Source organism: Mustela erminea, chromosome 20 (genome assembly GCF_009829155.1).
Source record: "Mustela erminea isolate mMusErm1 chromosome 20, mMusErm1.Pri, whole genome shotgun sequence".
Classification (NCBI taxonomy): domain Eukaryota; kingdom Metazoa; phylum Chordata; class Mammalia; order Carnivora; family Mustelidae; genus Mustela; species Mustela erminea.
In genome coordinates, this window is record NC_045633.1 from 20,689,353 (window position 1) to 20,707,418 (window position 18,066).

Below are 18,066 nucleotides of genomic sequence, written 5' to 3' on the forward strand. Positions count from 1 at the left end.
AACTTGTTGGGCGATACACGAAAGACATGTAGGTCTGGAAAGGAGCGATTTGGAGGTGACCTCTCCTGCCCCCATCCCGCCCCAACTTCCCTCCTGTGGATAAGGTGGAGTGAGACCAGGTTAAACATTGGCCGGCAGATGGGCCTGGGGGCACGCCAGCTTTGGGACCTAGCACCTTCTAGGAGGGGGCTGCTAAGGGCCGACTCTCCGGGTCCGGGCGGTGTGTGGGGCGGGGCGGGGGCTGAGGGCCGCAGAGCGCCACCTCCCGGCTTCTGGAATCTCGACGATTCAGCCTGTAAGCGCGGCCCTGCGGCTGGAGGCAAAGCGTTGTTAAACCTCGGTAGGTCCGCCTCCAGCCCTGGGGGAATCTAGGTATACTGAAAAAAGGTGTGCAAGGGGCTACTTTTATCTGTTAATAGTGCTTATGGCGTGCCTGCAGGGTGCCAGGCAGTGCGCGACAGTGGAGACGAGAGTGAACAACCCCAGCTGCCCTCGCCTCGTGGGTCTTACAATCAGTCCAGTGGGACCTGAAATCAGTAACCAGATAAGTCCAACAACCTCCGTGCCATGAGGGACACTGGACCATAAGAAACCTTTACAGGGCTGCCTCGGTGGCTCAGTGGTTAAGCTTCTGCCCTCGGATCATGATCTCAGGTCCTGGGATAGAGCCCCAAATCGGGCTCTCTGCTCAGCAGGGAGCTTGCTTCTTGCCCTGTCTCTGCCTGCTTCTTTGCCTACTTGTGATCTCTCTGTCAAATGAATAAATAAAATCTTTAAAAAAAAAAAGGGGGGGGGGGAGAAACCTTTACAGTTGGAGGGCCTTTCTCATTGTTTTTCTTCACACACTTGTTTTCAAGAACCAGCAGGTTGCTCCCAGGTGAGAACTCTGTGTTGGGATTCCCAGCTTGGGATGATGACTAGTATCTCCTTTCTAAGGTTGTTGTAAAGATGAAATGAGATACATTCTTTTTTAAAAAGATTTTATTTATTTATTTGAGAGAGACAGAGAGCACAAGCAGGAGGAGCAGAGGGCAAGGCACAGGGAGAGGGAAAAGCAGACTCCCCACTGAGCAGGGTAAGAGGGGAGGGTATGTGCTGCTGAGCAGGAAACCCTACCTGAGCGGGAGGAGGGGGCTTGATCCCAGGATCTGGAGATCCAGACCTGAGTTGAAGTCAGATGCTTAAGGGACAGAGCTACCCAGGTACCCCAAATGAAGTACATTCTTAACACCTACTAGCCATCACTACCTGGTGTCCACAATTCCAGGACCCAGATGGACTCCCTTAGCTGCAGATAAACCCCTAAATTTAGCTTTTGTAAATCTAGCAAGAGTGAGGAACTATATAATCTTGCTAGAGTTGACCCAACCAGAAACCCACAGTTCTCAGCCAGACCAGTTCTTTATACCAGAATGTGTTTTCTTTCTTTCTTTTTTTTTTTTTTTTTAAAGATTTTATTTATTTATCAGAGAGAGAGAGGGGGAGAGAGCAAGCACAGGCAGACAGAATGGCAGGCAGAGGCAGAGGGAGAAGCAGGCTCCCTGCCGAGCAAGGAGCCCGATGTGGGCTGGGATCATGACCTGAGCCGAAGGCAGCTGCTTAACCAACTGAGCCACCCAGGCGTCCCTCTTTTTTTTTTTTTTTTTTAAAGTAGGCTCCATGCCCACGATGGGGCTTGAACTCACCACTTGGAGATCAAGAGTCACATATTCCACCAAGTGAGCCAGCCAGGCACCCCTGGATGCTGTAGTTTTATTATATTCACAATAATAACCCTGAGGGTGAGTCCTATTATTATTCCTCTTTTACAGAGAAGGAAACTGAGGCACAGAGAAGTAAGTTGGCCAAGGTCTTAGAAGCTAGTGAGATGCGTAAGCTAGATTGCAGTCTCAGTTGATCTGATTCCAAAGTTTGTGTTATAACCCACTGGGGTGGGGGTTCAGGACATCTGAGAGCACCAGGCTCCAAAGGGTTTTTTGTTTGTTTGTTTGTTTGTTTGCGTTGTGCTTTTCTGGGAGGCAGCATAGCAGGCAGGCCAGGCTTGGCTTCCTCCTTCTTAGCAAAAGGTGGGTAAGGAGGGATGTCTTCCTCCCTACCATTACCCTGGGTTTCCTCCCTCTAAGAGTCCTTACTCTCAGCTCCCACACTTTGGTACCTGCTCCCCTCTCTTGTGTTATGGAAGGTCTTACCTACAAGACTGTAAGTTCCCAAGTTCCCCAAAGAGTAGAACACAAGACAGTTTGTCACACCCCCCTCCAGGGTCCTGCCCAGTGCCTGTCATGTAGTAAATATTTCATAAATATTACTGCATAAATATATCTGTTATGAATGTTTTTCCCCCCATAGTCATATGTTGAAGCCCTAACCACCCCTTCCCAATATTATACTATTTGTATATGGGCCCTTTGGTAGCTAATTGGGCTTAAATGAGGTCATGACAGTGGGGTCTCCATGATAGCATCAGTGCCCTTATAAGAAGAGAAAGAGCTCAGAACTTCCCTGCCTCCAGCCATGTGAGGACATGGCAAGAATGCAGCCATCTGCAAGCAAGGAAGAGAGTCCTCATCAGGAACAGAATCAGCCAGCACTTTGAACTTGGACTTCAGCCTCCAGAACTGTAAGAATTAATGTGTGTTGTTTAAGCTACCCAGTCTGTGGTATTTTGTTAATAGCAGCCCAAGCTAAGATAATTGCTGACAGATACATTTGGGGGGCTCAATCTGGTTCTCCTAAACCTTCAACAATAGACATTTATTTATTTATATAGATTTTACATCTTTATTTTTTAAGATTTTATTTATTTATTTGACAGAGAGAGAGCACAAGCAGGGGCAGCTACAGAGGGAGAGAAAGAAGCAGACTCCCCGCTGAGCAGGGAGCCTGATGTGGGGCTCGATCCCAGGACCCTGGGATCATGACCAGAGCCGAAAGCAGAGGCTTTACCCCACTGAGCCACCCAGGCGCCCCAGTACCCTGCGATCTTGACATAAGCTGAAGGCAGTTGCTTAACTGACAGAGCCACCCAGGCGCCCCAGCAATAAACACTTATTAAACATCTCCTAGGTTCCCATTCATTCAGTAGATATTTATTAAGCTTCTATTGTGTGTTTATTCATCAACATTCACTGAGGGCCTACTGTGTACACTGGGCTAGGACTGCCATCCGTGTCTTTAAGGAAATCTCTCGGTCTGGTGGGGACCCCTCCTCTGTTATCACTCAGAGGGGGCACAAGTCCCTCATTCACACACATGCACACTGCAAGGAGGGTGTCCTGCACAATATAGATGCTTAGTAAATGACTTGTCAATGCACAAGCCTGGGTCCAGAGAAACTCAGTGGTATAAGCACAGTTACTGTCTTTCCAGAGCCTTAATCTATTCAAGGCACTGAGAGTAAATAATACAAGACAGCATAAAGTGAGCCCAATGACCTACAATGCAGATGTAGGAGAGACAACGGGAACCGGGATGGAGGAATGGCAGTAATCCCCACGCTCCAGCCCTTGACCTTAGCCAAGCAATGGGATCTCTACATGCCTTAGTGTCCCTATCTGTGAAATGGTGATCATCATGTTTATTATGGGTTTGTGTGAGCCTCAGTGCAGAGAGCACAGGAGGGCTTCAAAAGAATGCAACAAATAGTAGCTATTGTTATTAAGGAAACCTGCAACCCACTGTGAGTGAGGGCCCAGGAACAAGAATGGAGTGACAGAGGGAGTGAGATCAGGGTGACTTATTAACCTTGAGCTGGGGCCTGGTGAGCTCTCACCCGTTGGCTCTGGCTTGCTGTGCCTGTAGGGCTGGGGCTGACTCTGGGTGGGGTGTTTATTCTGGGAAGCAGCCCTGGCTGCTCCCTCACTCCCTGCTCCAGCGGGGAAGGAGGGCATCGAGTCAGAACTGAGTCCTGCGCTGGGCCTGGCAAGTAAGAGCCAGCCTACCTGTCCACGTGGCTGGTGCTGAGAATATCCAAGGGCCAGCTGAGTCATTCAGGTTCAGGACATGCTCTCCCCATAGGACTCACCCGACCCCCCAGGAATCCAGTGCTAGAGAACCTGAAATGCTCAGCTTTTGTAACTCTGGAGCTGAGCCCTGGATGTCAGCATGGAGGTGAGGCTCCCAGGGTGGGGCGGGTTGGGGCGTGAGGTGACATTGGAGGTGGGGATGTCCCTGTTGGTTTCTCAGGTCCTAGAAGAGCCCCTGAGCCCCTTCATCAGGTGGCTTCATGCATGTTCACCTGTACAGTCACACAAGCCTGGTACTTAAGCAGGGCCTAGGCTTGGCTGAATGTTGTCATCACCTTCTTAAAATTCCTTTTTTAAAAAATAATATATTTTATTTATTTATTTGACAGAGAGAGAGAGCACAAGCAGGCAGAGGCAGGCGGTGGGGTGGGGGAGCAGGCTCCCTGCAGAGCAGAGAGCCCGATGCCTGCCGATGCGGGGGGGGGGGGGGGGGGGGGGATGGGGGGGTGTCGGGGGAGGGGGGGTGCTCGATCCCAGGACCCTGAGACCATGACATGAGCCGAAGGCAGAGGCTTTAACCCACAGAGTCACCCAGGCGCCCCACCTTCTTGAAATTCTTAATCATTTTGGAACACAGGGCCTCACGTTTTCTTTTTGCACTGGGTCGGGCAAATGTGTAGCCTGTCCTGCCTTCATGCTTTGCTTTCCCCCAGTGGTAGCTTTCCCTCAAATGGGATATTCTGATACATCCCTCAGCCACTCCCAGCCAGCTAGGAGGGCCTTAGGTAAGCCTGTTTCCTAAAAGACAGTGGTGGGGGGGGGGAGCGGGGGCACAGCTCCTGACCCCTCCTCCAACCCATTGGTACCACCAACCTTTCTGGAAAAGCTCAAGGCCAGCAGTGTGATAATGGGTACCTCCGTCACTCAACTTTTCTGAGCTTCTGGGCCTGGTAAATGTTGTACTTAACTTCAGTGGGACCGTTGAGAGGATTGAAAGAGGTAGTTGGTATAAAAGGCACAGTGCCTGGCACAGAATAAGCGGTCAATAAAATAGAACCATTATTTTGTTTTAAAAAGAAGTATTATTGGGGTGCCTGGCTGGCTAAGCCTTTAAGCGTCTGCCTTGGGCTCAGGTCATGATCCCGGGGTCTTGGGATCGAAATCGAGACCCGCATCGGGCTCCCTGCTGGTGCGGGGGGAGCCTGCTTTTCCCTCTCCCATTCCCCTTGCCTGTCTCCCCGTCTCTCTCTGTCAAATAAATAAGTTAAATTAAATTAAAATGACTGTTACTACTCCCGCTAAATTGGAGGAAGGGAGAAAGGGAAGGGTCTGCTGCATCCCAATGGACCTGTCACAGGAAGGAGGAGCCGCCCCTCTCCTGGCCCCGCCCCCTTGCCTTCCGAGGGAGGAGACCCCCCGCCCAGAGCAGAAACGAGGGGGCGGAGGAGCGGGAGCGACACATTTTTGAGTTGTGACCAAGTGGAAACTCCCTCCCGGAGGCGGAAGCCGGGGGCGCCCCACTGGGGCCGGAGCCTCCGCCGGGGAGGGATCCGCGGCCCGGGGGCGGGGCGTCGCGGGGATCCAGGCCCCGCCCCTCACCCGCCTTATGAATATGAATAACCGACCCCGGCGAGCGGAAGTGCGAGGCGGCCCCAGCCCAGTGGCCCCGCCCCCCCGCCGCTGCCCCTCGCCCTGGGGGCGTACCCTACCCGATGACGCCCCGCCCCCCGCCCCCCGCCCGCGCGGGGCCTCCTTCCGGCTGGCGCGCCCGGGACGTGACCTCGCGGGCGCGCGCCGGAGCCACCTTGGGGGAGGTGCCCGCGCCCCCCCGCACAGGTAGGGCCACCCTTTGTCCCCGGCGCCGCCCCCCGGAGCCCGCGTCCCGTCGCCAGCCACGGCCGGCGGTCCCCCACACCCGCGCGCTCCTTCACCAGCCCCGGGTCGGGCTGGCTGCCCCCCGGACAGGGTCGGCCCCGGGGCCAGTCTCCCTAGATGGGACTCCTTCACGCGCTCCAGCGCTCGCACACGGGGGTGAGGGGCTGGAGGGCATACAGTGCGGCATAAGCCCTGCCCTCAGGGGGCTTACGTTCCAGGGCGAGAGAGGCCCGCGGGGTGAACCAGTAGACAGCCCGGGGTGTCAGAGAGTGTGAAGGCGAGGACAAAAGCCGGGAAAGAGAAGAGCGTCTATTCGGCGGCGGCTAGGGAGGGTCCCTCAGGAGAAGCCTGGGAACAAGCCGGTGCCTGGGGTTTGACGGGCCCCTGAAGCAGGGAGGGTGGGGGGTGGCTGGAATGGAGGGAGGGGAGAATGAAAAGGATGGAGTAATGATAGTAATGGGTCAGGTATTGATCAGGTACAGGGCAAAGTACAAGGTGCTTGATGCATATAATTTCCATCCAGCCTCCGGACAACGCAGACTGGACAGTACCATTGGCTGAGAGGTTAAATAGCTTGACCAAGGTCATGCAGCATTGGACCCCAAGAAGATTGATGTCATTGCCTGAAACACACCCAGAAGACCCAGGGTGGGGTGACCTTGCCCCAGACAGGTCCTCTACCCTGGGCCTCAGTTTCCTCCCACAGTACTAAAGGGAAAGTGTGTATGGGGGGCGGGGGGTGACTGACCTCCTGGAATGAAGGATGGGCAGACAGGGCCCTTTTTACCAATAATCATCCCCAAAGGCAGCCTGCTGGAGTGCATACCCAGCAGTAGGAGCCCTGAACCCCAGCCTGAATTCAGTGCACAAAACAAGGGTGCAGCAGGAGCCTTTGAGTATGTCTGTTCTCCCTGGAGCCTCTCATTGTCTGGGAAGCACTTGTCACCCCTCCAGGCTCTGGAGCAGGTACAAGTGGCTTCAGGGAGGGAGGGCGGAAGGCCCAGAGCCTGCTGCTTCTGGGAGTAGGGGGAGGGGGGAGCCCAGAGTGGCTGAGTGCTCCCAAGCAGTAACAAAGGCGGTGCCAGGCAGGCAGGCTGTGTGCAACTGCAGGACTAGCAGAATCACTCAGCAGCCCCGTGAGCCCGGAGCAATTAAAACATACACATAAAATCCTCCCAAGTCTGCCCCGGCAAGGGGATCTCTGACTGCTGCTGCCCAGACGGGTTGGAAGGGGCCTCAGGGTTGCCAATCTGGGTTCTGCTGGCTGTGCTGACTCCTTCTTGCTGTGGGAACGGGGGAAATGTATTTGTGCTCCTCTGAAGATCTGCCTGTGCCTCTAATCCTAAGAAGGCCTGTGGGTTTCCAGTGGGGGCAGGGATGGTGAATCTTATGCAATCCGTCCCTTCTGCCTGACACAACTCCCCGTCTTGCCCTTTGGGCTGTGGCAGGCAATGTGGCTCTGAGGTTAGGAGTGGAACCCAGCTTTCTGTGTTCGAGCCTCAGGTCAACAGTCAATCAGAGGTCCTGGTGGCACTGGACCACAGGGGGCACTAACTGTGAGGTGCATTTCATAGAAGAGAAAAAGGCTGAGAGAGGTTAAGTGGTTTGCTTGAGAGTGCACAGCTGTAAAGTAGCAGGAGATGGGATCCAAGTGCAAACTGTTCAGCTCACAAGCCCTTTGGCTCAGGGAGTTGATTCATCCCAGCAGAGGGGATATACTTTTATTTGGCTTGGAGACACCCCCCCCCCCCCAATACAGATACTCTGTGGAGATGATGACCAAAGGAGACAGAGACACTTTCTGCTATTTCTGTAAACCTTTTTCCCTATTACACCGTCCCTGGGCCTTTTCCCCAGGCCTTTGGGTCTAGGCCAAATCAGTCAGTTCTTCCTCAGGGCGGGACTGGTATAGGTGAGTCCAGAGGCATTTTAGTACCCCTGGAAGGGTCATCCAGCCAGGGACTTCCTCCTTGTGAAGACTGGGGCTTTGGTCTTGGAGCTGGGCCCACAGGATAAATGAGTCCCCCTGGGCACCTTGGGCCCATTTGCACAGCCTGGCCTTGAACTAAGGGGACGGCTGGAGCTATGGCCACTGGCCAGGTGGGCTATGAGTATGGGGGTGCGCAGGTAGAGGGAGACGGGTCGTGAGACTTATGTGGATAGAATGCCAGAAGGAGAGGAGATTCGGTCCCCTCAAGTAAGCCAGGGCTGGTGAACAGTCACTCTCTGAGCATTGTTTCATACTGAGTTGGTCCCTCCCTCCCTGCAGACTCATTGCCTCTCTGGCAATATTCTAAGTCTTAGAGCCCCAGCAGGCTCTCACACTGGGCTTGCTGGCCCAGCAAGTCTGGGGCAGAGCCCAGGGGTCTGCGTGTTTAACAGGTGGTCCTCTAACTCAACCTGGAAAACTACTGTGCTGGACCTCCCAGCCAGGCAGCCAGGAGAAACCCCTTCCGGAGCTTTCTAGCAGAACGGAGCCTGGTGTGTGTAATTGTTTTCCATGACTGGATTTAAACGCATTCCAGTCTCCTTTGGAGCCCTGTCATCAGCTGAGCTTCTCCCCTGTTTAAAATAAATGATGGAGTCTCCATCGATAGCCCTGTCTCCAGCCCTCCGCTGCCAAGTTTCCCAGAAGAGCAGTCCGCCCTACATCCCCCACTTACTTCTGAGCTCCTTGTTCTGTCCTGAGCTGCCTCTCAACCAGTTCTTGGCACAGAGACCTCTCAGCTGCTGCTCCAGCAGCCGGTGGTTCTGCGCACCTCCTCAGCCCTCTACGGTCTATACCGTCTTCCTGTCTGCCTGTGGCCCCTGAGAACAGGTGTTCCTTAAGTTTCCCTTTGATGAAGAGGCAGAAGTGAGGGGGCGCCCATCTCTGTTTGGGAGAATCCCTGGTATTTTTGCTCAGCCTCTGGGCTGTGCCAGGCTAATTTTTCTAGGGCCTAACTTGATGTCCCCCCTAGGCCAACCCATTGCAGCTCTTCTTGATAGACGCTTTGATTTGAGGGGAATCCCTTCATACCTGTCACCCTAAGGTGGTCCTGCAGGTGTGGGTTCTGCGTGGCTCTGTCCCGAGGCCGCACACCCTCATGGAGGAACAGAGCGCCTGCCATTAAGGGAGTCAGGTCAGGAGCCAGGCTTCCCCACCAGGAACCTCTGACTTCTTTATGCTCTCCTTGATAAAAGGATAGGTATCCTCCCGTCTGTCTGCTCACTGACCCAAGTTGCCAGTTGGTGTTGGTTCAGGTGTCCCGGGCATGTAGCCTCAGGGTCTCCCTACCTCTTTCTTGCATGTTAAACTTATTCTTTTTTTTTTTTTTTAACTATTTTTTTTTAAAGGAGGTTCCACACCCAGTGTGGGCTTTGAACTCAAGACCCTGAGATCAAGAGTTGCATGCTCTACCGACTGAGCCAGATGGGCGCCCCTCTCCTGCATGTCTAAGGTCAGCTTTCGCAGCATCTCATGCCTATCCTGCATTAAGGGTCGCTGGACTCCGCAGTAGCTTGCACCCTTTGCTGAGAGCCCAGCACTGTACCCAGGAGCCTCCACTGAAGGGGAAAGTCCCCCTCTGGGCCAGGTCATCTGTCACCTGCTCAGGGATGGCCTGGTATTCTTGTTAGGGGCCATGCAGCATTGGGTCAGTGTCCCTGACCAGAGTTGGGTTGTTGGTTCAGATCCCTGCTTTTGGCCTCACCAGCCTTATGACCCAACAGACTCCTTGAGCCTGAAGCTGGCAATCATCCTGCCTCGTAAGGCTCTTGTGAATATGGGTGTTACATGACCTCGTCTGTAAGAATCCTTGGCACATAATAGTGCCTGGTCTATATTATCACATTTAATCCTCAAAACCAGGTGTATGGTCAGGTATATGGTCCCTGTTAGGCCCATTTTGTAATGGGGAAAGCCAAGTGATTCACCCAAGGGCACACAGCTATAAAAGAGCAGAAGTAGGATTCTGGTGTGAACCATTTCATTTCAGAACTGGAGCTTCTAACCCCTGAGCCCCCACGTCAGTTCTCTTTCTCCATCTTCTGTCCATTCATTCATTCATTCATTCACTCACCACATATTTGTGGCATGCCCAGAGCTTACATTTCAGTGGGGGCACAGATAGAAAGAGATGTATAGGAACTCCTGTGGGAACTTCCGTGTGGCCTCTTTTCTTCCCTGCCTGCCCTGGGGTCGTAAACCAGGACCCTCCTCCCACCTCCCCGCTTTTCCTTGTACCTGAAACCCTCAAGTGGTAGACATTTGGCTGAATTAGACTGGATGTAGGTTTGACCCTTGTGACATGGATCATAGCAGGACCTGATGGAGGGTTTGAAGGGACTGGGGACCTGGGGTTACCTTGAGCTACATGGCAGGCTTGGTTCCTGAACTGCAAGCCAAACCCTGGGTGAGATAGTACTTTTCAGCCATAAGGTTGGCTGTAACAAAAAAAAAAAAAAAAAAAAAAAGAGAGAGAAAAAGTAAAAGAGGGGCAGTAATAAGTATTGGGGAGGCTAGGGAGGAATTGGAGCCCTCACACTGTGCTGGTGGCAATGTCAGATGACAGAGCTGCTTTGAAACGGTCTGACAGCATCTCAACCTAGAGACACCATCTGACCCAGCACTTACACTCCTAAGTATCTGCCCAAGAGACGTGAAAACACAGGTCCATGCGAAAACCCGTACAGGGATGCTCTCGGCAGCATCACAGCAGCCAAAAGGGGGAGACAACCCAGATGTCCATCCGCTGAAGATGAAGTAAATAAAAACCCAGTCCATCCGTACAGTGGAGTGTTCCCGGACACAAAAAGGAATGAAGCACTGATGCCTGTTACCACACGGACGAACCTTGGAAACGTGCTGAGTGCAAGAAGCCTGAACAAAAGGCCACGTGCTGTATGGTACCATTGATTCGAAGCATCCCACATTGGCAGATCCTTAGAGGCAGAAGGCACCCTAGTAGTAGGACTGGGGATGGGGGATGGGGGGGGCTCGGGAGGAACAGTAAATGCTAATGGGGACTGGGTGTCTTGGGGTGTTGAAAATGTTCTGAATTGATTAGACACAATATGGTGAAGATCCTGGAAACTGTTGGATTGTATGCTTTAAGATGGTAGCCTGCTACGTGGTTGGGGTTCTCTGGGCACTGCCCTGGTTCTAGGGAAATGATGGTGGAGACGTGCTCTGTAGAGATTTCAGGCTCAGCTTATGAGTCATCCCTGAGAGAGGCCCCCACCCCGGTAACCGCCCCCCCCACCCGCCCCCTGTCACTGGTTGTCTGTCTCAGCCCTTCTGTCTTTCCTTTATGGCTCTTCCCACCCTTGGGACTGTTTGCTCTCGCTGGACTGAGTGCCCTGATACCAGGCGCTGGTTGGCATCGTGTTCGGTTGTCCCACAGTAGGTGCTCAGGCACCTGCTGAGTGGAGGGACCCCACTATGCTGCTCACAGTGCAGGGAGGTCCTGGCTGGGGTCTGCGCTCGCTGCAGGAGAGAGAGTCCGAAGAGCAGATCAGGGTGTCTCCCGGCCCCAGTGGCTTTGTCTCTCTGTTGCAGTTCCAGGAGAATGTCTCTGGAAAGGAAGCCCAACGCCCCGGTCTGGCTGGGAAGAGGCAAAAAGGGGGAGGGGAGTGGGAGTGGGGGCCGGGCGGGCCTGGGGAGGAAGTCTGCAGCCTCAGGCTGCCGAGGGTGTGGCGTCTGTGTTTGCACCTTTGGAATGCAGCTGATTCACTCTGGGGGGAGCCCTGTGCAGCCGCTGCTGCCGCCTTGGATCTGACATCTGGAGGCTGAATTCCAGAAGGAGAGAGCCAGATTCCTGCAAGCAGATGCCAACTTTGAAGGTCAAACTAAGCGGTGGAGCTGCTTTAGGAGGAGGCCCAGAGCGTCCAACACTGCCCCACCCCAGGATTCTGGGAGAGGTGAGACCCAGCCCCAAAAGGACCAGATCCTCTGTGTGAACAGCCTGGGGCAGGGAGGCGAGAGATCTGCACTTAGACGTGGTTTCAGAGACCAGTCAGTGAACAGTTCCTGTAACTGCGTGGGCCAAGGGCCTAGCTAGTCTGACACTCTGCTATGGCACCAGGACCCTGGCCTCCCTCTCCTGGCCCAGTGTCCTCTGTGTTGCTCTGCTTTCCCGTCAGTGCTTCCGGAAGCCTGAGAACTCCCAGCTTGCCTCTCCTCAGGGCTCCAGCAAGCCCCTTGGCTTCTCAGGTCCCAGCTCATCTTATGCTGAGGGACAAGCCTAGCTCAGGAGATTGCCCCAGTACAGGGCCAGCACCCCTAGAACCACATGGAGAAAGTGGGAGTGACGGAGTCCCCCAAAGGAGCCAATGCCAGCTGGTGGGCAGAAACGGACCACACCCCCAATCTGCTAAGCCTCCTCTGCAGGACCAGCTTCTGGGACACTGTTCAGCGTTTTTTTTTTTTTTTTTTTTTTTTTTTTTAAGATTTTATTTATTTCTCAGAGTGAGCACAGGCAGACAAAGCGGCAGGCAGAGGGAGAAATAGGCTTTCCACTGAACAAGGAGCCTGATGCGGGACTCGATCCCAGGATGCTGGGATCATGACCTGAGCCCAAGGCAGCCGCTTAACAAACTGAGCCACCCAGGCGTCCCTGTGCTCAGCTTTATGGCCTTAACCTACTGGGTGTCCTGCTGGCTAATTTCCTTAAGCTCTCAGAAGCTCATTTTCTTCATGTTTGAAATCTCTCAGGATTCTCTTAAGGATTGAATGAGACAGTGTGTGCAAATCCCTTGGGACCTTCTGGCCCAGAGGAGACACAATGCTTACTAGTTCCCTTTCTCTTCCCTTTACATAGGTTCTAGGTTATTCTGTCTGGATATGTGTGGTCTGAAAGGGCCATGCATCGTGTGTGTTTGTTTGTGTGTGTGTGTGTGTGTGTGTGTGTGTACTCACAGCAGGCATGGCCCTTTCCCTTCTGCAAGGCATTTGTACTATCTGGCTTCTCCCCGGACAGGGTTGGGGACTACACAGGGGAGAGGCAGGAGGGACAGGAGATGGGTGGGAAGAGAAGCCTATGTGGTGCCTCACCTGTGGTCTACAGGCTCAGGCCAGCCTCCGGAGTCCCTCTGTGGGCCTTCAGCTCCTCCTGGGGCTGGAGGAAGGCCTGGGTTCTGAGGAGTAGCTGCTTCTGTCCCTCAGGTGCCACATTAGCTGTGTGTCTGGCCCAGACTTGCTGATCTTGTATATTCTCTCGCCTGTGGAACCTGGAAGTCTGGACCTTCTGGGAGGGCACAGAGCAGGCCTAATGCAAGCTTTTTGTTCCTGTTTGTGAACTGAAGCAAAGCACCTCCCATAACCTGCTTGGGGCACACAGAGAGCTAGGGTGGCCATGCCCCTCTCCCCCCGGGCTCTGTACCCTCTACACCTCGCAGAAGCCTTTCCTGCCAGCCTTGTGCCCTGGGTTATTCTCCCCACGGCCTTGCATTCAGTAGCTCTGTGCAGAGCTGACGTGGCAGTCAGGGGCTCCCACCATTGGTCACTTTCGTGTGTCCTGTGCCATTAGCCTGACTCTGTCACTTGTCCCAGGTTGCCAGGACCGCTCTGCCCAGTTCTCTTCTGGGTGTCGAGCTTGTGAAAGTATGTTTATCTCTTTCATCACAGGACAGACTCTCTGAAGTTGAAGGATGTAGTAACGAGAGCTGCATTTTCTGAGCTCTTTCCAAGTGCTTTTTAAAAATTGAGATATAGGGGCGCCTGGGTGGCTCTGTTGGTTAAGCGTCTGACTCTTGATCTCAGCTCGGGTCTTGATCCCAGGGTGGTGAGTTCAGGCCCTGCGTTGGCCTCCATGTCTGGGTATTAAAACAAATAAATTAATAAAAATTGAGTTATTGGGGTGCCTGGGTGGCTTAGTGAGTTAAAGCCTCTGCCTTCGGCTCAGGTCATGATCTCAGGATCCTGGGATCGAGCCCCACCTGGGGCTCTCTGCTTGGCGGGGAGCCTGCTTCCTCCTTTCTCTCTGCCTGGCTCTCTGCCTACTTGTGATCTCCGTCTGTCAAATGGAGAAATAAAATATTAAAAAAAAATAAAAATTGAGATATCATTCACATGCCATAAAATTCACCCTTTTAAAATGTACAACCCGGTGGGTTTTAGTACCTTCAGAGTGCTGCATCCATTGCCATCTTCTAATTCCAGAACATTTTCATCATCCCAGAAAGAAACCCCTGCAGGGTCACCAGTTGCAACGAATGCACGGCTCACTAGGAGGGTGGGGACAGTGGGACAGGCTGTGTGTGTGGGGGGGTGGCCGGCAGGCAGAAATCTTTGTACCTTCTGCTCCTTACGCTGTGAACTTTGGACGCCTCTAGAAAAATACAATTGATTAAAAACAAAAACAAAACAAAGATAAAAAGAAACCCTCACTCCATTAGCAGTCCCTGCCCCTTCCTCTCTCCCCCAGCAACCATCAGCCTGCTTTCTGTCCCTGTGGACTTGCCTGTTCTGGACATTTCATATTCCGTGGCCTTGCGTGTCTGGCTTCTCTCACTGAGCGTCGTGTCTTCATGGTTCCCCCGTGCTGTGGCAGGTGTCAGCGCTTTGTTCCTTTCTGTGGCTGGATACTTGTTTATTGTTGCTTTGGCTAGATTGGAATTTGTTCATTCCTTCATCCGTCCATGGACATTTGGGCTGTTTCTACCCTTTGTGAATAACGCGGCTATGAACGTGCATGTGCAATTTTTTTGAAGAAGGATTTTTGTTTTGTTTGAAAGATTATATTTATTTGGCACAGAGATCACAAGTAGGCAGAGAGGCTGGCAGAGAGAGAGGGGGTAGCAAGCTCCCTGCTGAGCAGAGAGCCTGTTGTGGGGCTTGATCCCAGGATCCTGAGATCATGACCTGAGCCAAAGGCAGAGGCTCAACCCACTGAGCCACCCAGGCATCCCTAGAAGGAGGTTTTCAGGGGCGCCTGGGTGGCTCGGTTGGTCAAGCCTCTGCTTCTTGGTTTCCGTGCAGGTTGTGATCTCAGGGTTGTGAGGTCAAGTCCTGTCTCAGGCTCCATGCTCAACAGTGCCTGCTTGGGATTCTCCCTCCCTCTGCCCCTCCCCGAGTGTGCTGGCTCTCTCTAAATAAATAAATAAATTACTAAAAAAGAAAAAAAGAAGGTTTTCAATCTAAGTGCTTTTTTTTTTTTTAAAGATTTTATTTTCATTTATTTGACAGAGATCACAAGTAGACAGAGAGGCTGGCAGAGAGAGAGGGGGAAACAGGCTCCCTGCAGAGCAGAGTCCCATGTGCAGCCCATCCCAGGACCCTGAGATCATGACCCGAGCTGAAGGCAGAGGCTTCACTAACTGAGCCACCCAGGCACCCCCAGTCCAAGTGCTTTTGGACAAACACCTCCTGTAATCCTCACAGAAACCCTGAACGTTGATGCTGGTGTGCTCTAACTTGGGCCGATCAGGAAATAAGCTCAGAGAGGAGAGTCAAGGTCATGCTGCTGGAAGCAGAGGGATTCTCCGGCTCCTGGTCACCAGGCAGGCTCCCGTGATGCCTGCTGGAGGTGTTTCCATCCAGTTTTAGCAGAGCCTTGCTGAGCACTGCCTCATAGGAAATGCTGCAGCGGCACTCCGTCATGTGGCCAGCAGCGGTGCCCTTGCTCTGGGGACGCACTTGGAGTTATAGGAGGACCCTCCTGCCACAGATTCATCCCCACATCTGGGACCAGACATTTCCCGTGTCCTCTGGATGCTGCTGTCAGCCTATATCACCTTGCTTTCCTGGGGATCCCAGGGCTGCCCTTCTTGGATTTGGCCCATAGACCCAGGTTCACCTGCTGGTGAACTTCGCTTTTTCACCTTCCTACGCAGCATGGTGGCTAAGGGTGCCAGTCAAACAAGCCCAGGTTCAAGTCTGCTCTGGCTGCGTGGCTTCGAGTGAGTTTCTTAACCTCTCTGAGCCTCTGCTCTTTGGCAGCGGTGGTCATAATTCTACCTGTGAATCCAGTGGTGTGTTGGATGAGAGGGCAAGAGAAGGGAGACGAGGAGCTCACTCGGTGCCCAGCACGCATGCATGCATCTCTCACACAGTGACCTGTCTCTGGTTGGTCCTCACTGTGAAGGCAGCCTGGCAGCCAGCCCAGGGACAGGGCAGGGAGCTTTGTGTGTCTCCCTGCCCTGGAGCTGTGGGAGGCTCCTATGACTCAGTTCTGCTCAAGGAGGGGGACGTCAAGGCCAGGCCTCTGAGGTCGGGACCCCAAAGAACCTTCCATTCTCCCTAGTCTGCCCTCTGTCCGGCTCCCCACCTGGTGCTCGGGGAAGCTGGGCGGGGCCCAGTGCATTCTCTGCCGGTTGCTTGGGTACGGCCCTTGGGCCCCTTCCCCTGATTTGCAGCACAGACTGACAGACTGGCTGCTGCCTGGCCCATGGGCCTGGATACTGGCTGTGACCCTTGGAGTGCCCAGCGAGGGTGCCGTAGCCCTGGGCACAAGGCAGGAAGGCAGCCATCCTGAGGCAGGAGTGGAGCCTTAGGGTCCTGCCAGGGAAACAGTCTCTTCTCCCTGCTGCTGAGACTCTGCCTGTCCCAGCCCTGCCCCTCTCCTCCCTTCTCACATTGCAGCTTCTGCTGCTGCTGCTGCTGCTGCTGCTGCTGCTGAGAGGCCACTGCACCAGACAGAAGTTAACCCCCGGTGTGCTGGTGCTGGCGGCGGCTTGGCCAGAAATGAATGGCAGGGGCTCAAGGTCCAGAGGTGCTGAGGAAGGAGAAAGCCCACCTGACACCAGCCCCTTTGCTCCAGCCTGGATCCCCCCTGGGGTGCTTCTCTCTTCTCCTTCCTCCCTGTCTACCCAAACTTGAATCCACAGCCTTTTCTGATCCCCAGGAGTTGTTTCTTCCTTTGGCTGTCTGGGCACAGCCAAAGTCTGTCTGACCACAGAATGTGGGTTCTATCTCACCACGTACTTGATCTTGTCATTTCACGTAGACCGTGGTTTCCCCACCCCCCGCATCCTTCCCCACACCCAGGGTGGCTCCTTTCTTGCACTTGGCCTTGCCTTTGCTGTCCAGGACCCTGCCACCAGTAGCAGGGGCCAGCATGGGAGCCACTCTGGGGGCAGGAACATGGGCAACTGGGAGGAGCCTGACCCTGACTAGAGGGGATGATCTTGGGCAAGTCCCTAGGGTATCCCAGAACTTTGGGTGCCAGAGTGAGGGCCTAACAGAATGGGAGTAAAGCTGCCAGGGCAGCAGCTGGCCCATGGAGACGCAGGCCATGGATGCACGCAGACACACGTGCCTCTGGGTATGCTGGGGCTCCAAGCCCACCCCTCCCCAGGGAGACCCACTCCTGCAGCCTCTCCAATCAGAGAAGACCTCTGTCCCTTCCCAGCTTGGCCAGTCCCCACACATCCTTTTCTATCCTCAAATGGGACTTGAAGTCCAGCTTTCCCTCCCCCATCTCTGTCACTCCTTCAGAGGAGAGCTGACGTTGCAGACAAACAGTGGACACCCTCCCCGAGTCCAATAGTGTCCCTAGTTGTCCTCTCCAGTCGCCCTATGCTTTGTACCTTCCCCCTGAACCCCAAATACTCCCTCCTGGATTTTTTTTTTTTAAAGATTTTATTTATTTTATTTGACAGAGAGAGAGAGATCACAAGTAGGCAGAGAGGCAGGCAGAGACAGAGGGGGAAGCAGGCTCCCTGCTGAGCAGAGAGCCCGATGCGGGGCTCAATCCCAGGACACTGAGATCATGACCTGAGCTGAAGGCAGCGGCTTAATCCACTGAGCTACCCAGACGCCCTCCCTCCTGGATTTTTGTGTGCCTTTGCTCAAACTTTGCCCACTCCCTTAGTTTTTGGGCTGACTTGCTCTCATTTCTTTTCTTTTTTTTTGTAGATTCATTTATTTAAGGGGGGGGGGCGGCGTGATGGTAGAGGGAGAGCGACAAAGAAAATCCCAAGCAGATTCCCTACTGAGTGCAGAGCCCAGCCGATTGGGACTTGATGTGGGTCTCGACATAGGCTCTACCCAAAACTCGATCCCACAACCCGAGATCATGACATGAGCTGAAATCAGGAGTCAGACACTTAACTGTGCCACCCAGGTGCCTCCTGACTTGCTCTCATTTTAATGTTGACTAGATGCCCTGAGACTCTGTCCCCACTTCCCCTTGAATTCCCTTGTGGAAAGGGCCTGGGCCAGGTGTCAGGTCCCACATTTCCCCAGGGGAAAATCTCCTAACAGAAGGAGGTGAAGGTTTCCCATGGAGTATGAGGTTAGGAGCTGGGT

The 18,066-nt window shown here is 53.7% G+C and overlaps 1 protein-coding gene across 6 annotated transcripts in view; it reads left to right on the plus strand.

The window, feature by feature from the left end:
* The first annotated feature begins 5,687 nt into the window (after positions 1–5,687).
* The window catches only part of TFAP4 (transcription factor AP-4), a 33,769-nt gene continuing 21,390 nt past the window's right edge, over positions 5,688–18,066 (plus strand). For 2 of the 6 annotated variants that reach the window (XM_032327707.1, XM_032327711.1), the window contains exons 1-3: positions 5,688–5,798; positions 9,174–9,277; positions 10,512–11,738. The gene's annotated coding sequence lies outside the window, so the exon portion shown is untranslated. The remainder of the gene's footprint in view (positions 5,799–9,173; positions 9,278–10,511; positions 11,739–18,066) is intronic. The other 4 variants (XM_032327710.1, XM_032327712.1, XM_032327708.1 and 1 more) reach the window with 3 other exon arrangements.